We start from the raw sequence: 6,453 nt of genomic DNA on the forward strand, positions 1-6,453 counted from the left end.
ATGGGATTTGCTGTCACAGCGGCCCGCTGTCGCCATAGGCTGTAGCTAACTGACAGCAGCAACTAATAACAAAGATGGTGCAGGCACTGCACAGTAGAAAAGAGTAACTAAAATCAGTGATCATCTGTCCGAACAGTCAGTTAACTGAGTTCACTCTAAAGTCCACTATATAGTCCTCGCTCCATGTAGTGATTGAGGGATTTAGGGGTTAGGGCGGACGTTCGGACAAAGTAAGCTTGTATGAGCTATGAGAACAGCACCTTTTAAACTGAGCGTGCACACAGAGAAATGGGCTCCTGCCTGCTTTTGCACGCGTTTAATAGAGCATGTACAGAGTTGCGCATGTGCATTTTTTTAAGTGTAGAGGGCGATTCTTTTTTAAAAATTCGCAAAAATCCTTCACTATACCTTTAATACAAAAATGGCTAAACTACAATTGAAATATGAGATAATAATGGAACTATTGGAAAAAGATTGATTAAAACCACAAATACACTGGATTTGTCATTGACCCCCCCCAAACTGATTGTCATAGTGCTGACATGCATGAGCCTGATAAACAGGTTTTGTTGATTTCCATCAGCTCTAAGGCTGTAAGGTGTGGCTGGTGGGGGTCAGCATACCAGTAATCTCCTTCCTGACAAGAACAGAAGCAGGAAATAGTTTGAACTAACTGGAAGTTACAAAAGATAAGAATCATTAAAAAAAACAAAAGTTGGATTAAATAAAATATGATGGCTGAAAATTTCTGACCTGCTGATCTTTATTCTTTACCATGACTAAGCAAACTATGCCTGGATGTTTATGTTTTTATAGGTTCCTCACAGTAAAACAAAGAGAGGAGATAATTAACAGAATGCCAACTGCAGGTTTGATGTATTAATATGCAATACACATTGTTTTTATACATTCTTACAGAACTTAACATCCATATTATTAAGATGATTCTAGCCGTTTATGTTTGGACTAAATGGTAGCCTATATAAGAACATGGCTATACCTTTACTACAGATATTATTTATTAAAAAATAAAAAATAAAAAACTGGTTTATTTGCATCAAAGAGCTGCAGATCTGAGCGCTTCCGGTTGCATCATTCTAATGACTTTATGCACCGAATAGCTGCTAAAAGTCAAGGAGGAAGAGATTATTCATATTTCTTATCAAACAAAGGACGTTCAAATAGGAGTGATTTTTGCATTAAAGCGGGAATCTGACGGATAATAAAAACTAACATAAATTTTAAAGTAGCAGCTTTTTCTACATTTGTAACCAAGGAAAGAAAGAAATAATCCTAATTAGATTAAAACATGATTTAAAATGTTTCTCTAAAGCTTTGCTCATTTGTCCCCAGATTAGTTAAGAAAAGCGAGCGGTGCTATAAATATATTCAAAGCTGTAATAGCAAACAATTATCAGCAAAAATGGGATTTCTCACCTCGAGTCGCCTTGAATGAGTGTCCTCCTAGCCACGATGGCTGCTTCCTTATCTTCTTCTAGTTCTTCTTGGTGACGTCAAATGGTGGTAGGCGAGATAAACTTGCAGTACCGCCACCTACCGGTATGACTTGTGGAAAAAAGATGACTAAAATAATAAGATTACCGATATAAAAACTATTCATCATTAACAATATCCTAAACTTGTCTTATTCTTGATTTAATAAACTACGTCCACCTTCTGTCCCTTTTATCCTTAATTTTTTTTACAGTGGTGGAAAGTAGGAAAGAACACTTACTTTTAACTTTCACTCCACTACATTTCAAAGTCAACTATTGTACTTTTTTCTCCACCCCATTTCGAGGAAGCTGCTAGTTCCTTGTTCCTGCTGGCTTTGTAATCCACTGTTGCTATTTCATTTTATTTTTTTCTTAAAATGCAGTTTCATCATGTCAGATTGCTGCATTTAGGACTGAATTAGGACACCACTGTTTAGAGATTTGCAAAAAATTCCACAAATGTGAGAAACTCAGGGCTGATATTACCACTGGTGTCAAAAATACACACATTTGTTACTTAAGTAGAAGTATAGATACTGTAGTTTAAAAAAAAAGTTGAAGTTTCAACTTGACCTCTTTACTCAAGTAAAAGTGAAAAAGTATGTGCTCCAGAAACTACTTAAAGTATAAAAGTATAAAGTAAAATAATAAAAACAAAAAACAGCCAGATGCCACTATATGAATTGAAAGCTCAATTTTTCAACTGTTTTGAAAAATTGTTTTAAATAGAGCCAAGGATGAGGGAGGTCTTGTTGGTCTCCGTCTCCCGATACGCTCTCGCCTGTGTCCAACCTTTCAGACATTTCAACGTCTTTTTCTGAATCCTACATCATAGCATGACATAGACAATTCACCCTTGCAGTGGCTTCTGATGATTTCCTTTAGCTAACCAATGAGTGTTTGCGTTATATGACTCATCCAATTACTAGTTTTCACTAGATGTGGATGGCGCCAATTATCTGCATTGGATGGCGCACATGACGTGAAATAAATATTTATAAACATTTAACTGAAGCCAAGAGTAACGAGTAACGTTGGTTTTAAAAATGTAAGGAATAGAAAGTACAGATACTTTTGTGAAAATGTAATGAGTAGAAGTAGGAGGAAAAATAAGTAATGGAGTCAAGTATAGATACCTAAAAAGTGTAATTAAGTACAGTAACAAAGTATTTGTACTTCGTTACTTGACAACTCTAGATATTACTTGTAGTTTATTATTTTATTAAGGCACTAGTTGCTGCCATGTGGCCAAGTTCTGTAGGATGAGTTCTCAAATCAGAGTTATGGTTTCTTTGTGATAATAGATTCAACCTTAAACTTCTATTTTGTAGAGAAAGTATAAGAATCAAGACACTCCTGTTTTCTTTTTTGTTTTTGTTAAAAAGAAATAATAATGAAATTAGATATTTGTGGCAGCTTTTATTAAGTTCTTTTCAGGTGGTGATGAATTGGTAGCAGTGGTTCTATGCATCAATACATCAAGTGGTTTCTGGAAGTTACAAGGTTCTTTAAAATTATACAGAAATGTACCAGTATTAAAAATCTAATTTGTATTTTTTAATACTTAAGTGATTTTAAATATATGTACTTTTGAATACTTAAGTATTTTCAATACTTCATCTGAGTAAATGTTTAACTGAGTAACTTTTATTTGTAGTTCAGTAAGATTTGACTGTTAGTATCAATACTTTTATTCAAGTACCACTGTTGAGTAGCCTACTTTGTCCACCACCGATTTTATTTCACCTTCTAACCTATCTATATATTTGTTAAATCACTATCAATTTACTATTAGACATCTTAACTGATTTTATATTATTAATGCCTGAGCTAATAACCAGATGCTTCTGTTCTTCCATCCATCTTCTCCAACCTTGTAACTTTGTTTTCCCAACTAACTTCTTTGAATCCCAAAAATTTTTCAGCTGCTCTTTCAATGATTCTGATTTTATATGTCTTATGCTTGACTATAAAATTAGTTCCTCTGGTGTCGGGGTGAAGTTTTCTTCTCTTTCTACTTTGCTTTGCTTTTAAACGTGATTCTGTGCTTGATTCATTTCTCATGTCATTTGTCCTTGAACTCTCTTCAGTGCTTCTTTTCCACATATGTTGGGTTGTTTTGACGTTTTGTCCATAAACTGAAGTTAAAAGCTTTCAGCTGATCCAAAATGCTGCAGCCAGAGTTCTTATGAAAATTAAAAATAGAGATCATATTTCTCCTATCCTTGGATCTTCATTGGTTTCCTGTTAAATCCAGAATAGAATTTAAAATCTTCCTTCTCACATATAAAGCCTTAAATGGACAAGCTCCATTCTGAAAGTAGAAAGGGAGGCAAATCCTTTAGTTATCCGGCTCAATCCCTTTTTGATAAAGCTTATAGTTAGGGTGGCTCAGGTTATCCAGAGCTATCTCTATAGCTATGCTGCTATAGGCTTAGACTGCTGGAGGACACAGTGACCCCTTTTTTCATCATTCTGCTTCATTCTATTTCTATTCTCCCATTCTCCAGTAATTGTTAGCTTAATCTCTAACATTATGTAATTAAGTAAGTAAGTAAGTAAGTAAGAAGTAAGTAAGAAATGTTTATTTATATAATACCTTAATACAGAGGTCACAAAGTGCTTCACAAAATTACAAAACATAGAAAAATACATTTACATTTACAGTCACAAAAGACAACCCTACTAGAATTAAAATACTTTCTTAAACAAATAGGTTTTCCGTTTGCTCTTAAAAACACCAATAGAATCCAATAAGCGCGAGGAAAGTGGGAGATCGTTCAAGAGAACCTGTGCAGCCGGCTGAAAGTAGCAATCTCCCCTGGTCCTGTAACGAGTACGAGGGACTATGAGCAGGTTCTGGTCCTGAGACCTCAGCCTCCGAGAGGCAATATAAGTCTCTAATGTAGGAGGGAGCCTGACCGTGGAAGGCTCTCATGGTCAGCATACCCAGGATTTTGCTCTCTCATGTGGCTATTTGGCTGTGACACCATCCTGGAGAGAAATATCAGCTGTGCTGCTGCCATCAACACCTTTGTGAATAGATGTTTGAGCTCAGCCTGTTTTTCAGTGTAGTCCTGTTTCTCTGACTGTGACTAACAGGATGTGCTCTCTTCATCCTCTGACATTGGAGCTTGCTCGGTGCTCGTTTGCCTGGCTGTGTGTTTCCTGGACGAGGCCGCCTATGGAGCTGGCTGACAGTTGCCTTTTGTATCTCTGCTTCTTTTTGTATGTCTGCTTCTGTCTCATTGAACCCCAGTCAGCCTCGGCAGATGGCTGCTCATACAGAGCCTGGTTCTGCTGGAGGTTTCTTCCTGTTTAAAGGGAGTTTTCCTCCCTACTGCTTGAAGTAGGGACATGCTTGATGTGAGGAATTGCTGAAGGGTCAACGAGTCGATGCAATCAACTTGTTTTTTTCCGTAGATAGGAAACTTTAAACCAATCTGACTGTATTATTTGGTTGAAATGTCTCTGTAAAGTACCTCGAGATGAGATGTGTTGAGAACTTGTGTTATGTAAATAAACTAAATTTGAATTGAACTGTATTTCCACTGCTTTCTTTCTCGCTAAACATCCTCTATAGTAAACTCTGTGCAGGCTTTCACCATTGCAGCACCTTTCTACAGCTTCTTCCCTGCACTCCTTGATTCTGTGTTCATCTCCTTTGTTTCCCCTAAAAACTACTACGTGCCAAAGCGCTGATACCTGTAGCACCTGAGTGGAGGTGGAATGAACTGCTTGACTGGGAAGCTAAACCTATTTTATCTCTTTCTAGTCAAACTGGCTCTAAAAACTCAACCAGCAGGGACATGCTTGCCGCTCCTCTGACTTCTATATTTATTTATTTTGTTAACCTTGGCTCCAAAAAGGTTTATGATTAATCAATCTAAATCCTGGTTATTGTATTCCTGTCACTGCTATCAATGTTTTATTATCTCCAATTACTTTTATCTCTATCACCTCCCTCCCACCCCCACCCCCGTGGTCAACATCCAAAACCTGTTTTTGTTGGGTTTTTTGCTCCTCAGTTTTGCAAATTATCAGCAAATTTCTATCTCTTAGCTCCCTCACCATTTGGATTCTCATTCTTTTATTTATCTGGAAATCATTAGGGGCTCAAAGGACTGTTATTCCTTAGCACTGAATCCAATTATTATTTTTATCTCTTCTCTTACTACCTTCCTTTGCACAACTCTTTCTTCATCTAAACTGCTTATTCTTCTAATTCTCGTTTATATCCTTCACTCAAACAACGTTTCTCCCTTTTACCTCCTATATCTCTCCCTTTCCAATTTGGAACTGTTATCCAGCCTTTTTCATCCTCATCTACCTGACTTGCCATTTTGTTCTGGCCCATATTCGCCGGCCTGTTTTCAAGAAAGACTATGTCCAAAAGGCTTCTCCCTGCTAACCACTTTTTGTCATGAACCCAGCTTTCCAGTTCTCGAGTGTGTAGTTCATGATAGATTCATCTTTATATTACAAAAATCGAATTCTTTATAATGTGGTTCTATATAAAACTTTATAAACACCCTCCTGAATGCAGCAGAAGTCTATCCACAGACATCAATAAGGTCCTCTTGAACCTTGGTAACATAAATAAGGATACACCAACCATGAAGGTGTGTCCAAACTCAATTGTTAAGGTAAGACATGTTTACTTATATTGCACAAGTCAGTAAAAGGACAACTCATTGGGTTTTACAGGAACAAAACCCTCACACAAAGAGTACTTTTTAATTCAGGGCAGAGGAAATCTATAATGATTCATTTAGATTTAAAAGAAAAGTCAAAATAAGCTCTAAACAAATTCAAATTTAAATGAGCTCAGAAACTTGAGAAACCCGAAATAACAAAGAGGTCCGAAAGGTCAATATCTTTGCAACAAATCTGTAAAGTGTTTCATGTTAAGGCATTTGTTAGTTCAGAAGAAAAAAAAAAATAATAATAAAAAAAA

General features: G+C 36.4%; 1 protein-coding gene across 1 annotated transcript in view; it reads right to left on the reverse strand.

The window, feature by feature from the left end:
- The window catches only part of LOC107094809 (transferrin receptor protein 1-like), a 21,829-nt gene extending 20,274 nt beyond the window's left edge, over positions 1-1,555 (reverse strand). The window contains exon 1 of the mRNA XM_015390656.1: positions 1,438-1,555. The gene's annotated coding sequence lies outside the window, so the exon portion shown is untranslated. The remainder of the gene's footprint in view (positions 1-1,437) is intronic.
- Positions 1,556-6,453: the final 4,898 nt, after the last annotated feature.

The sequence above is a fragment of the Cyprinodon variegatus genome, unplaced genomic scaffold (assembly GCF_000732505.1).
Source record: "Cyprinodon variegatus isolate N-32 unplaced genomic scaffold, C_variegatus-1.0 Scaffold507, whole genome shotgun sequence".
NCBI classification, from domain to species: domain Eukaryota; kingdom Metazoa; phylum Chordata; class Actinopteri; order Cyprinodontiformes; family Cyprinodontidae; genus Cyprinodon; species Cyprinodon variegatus.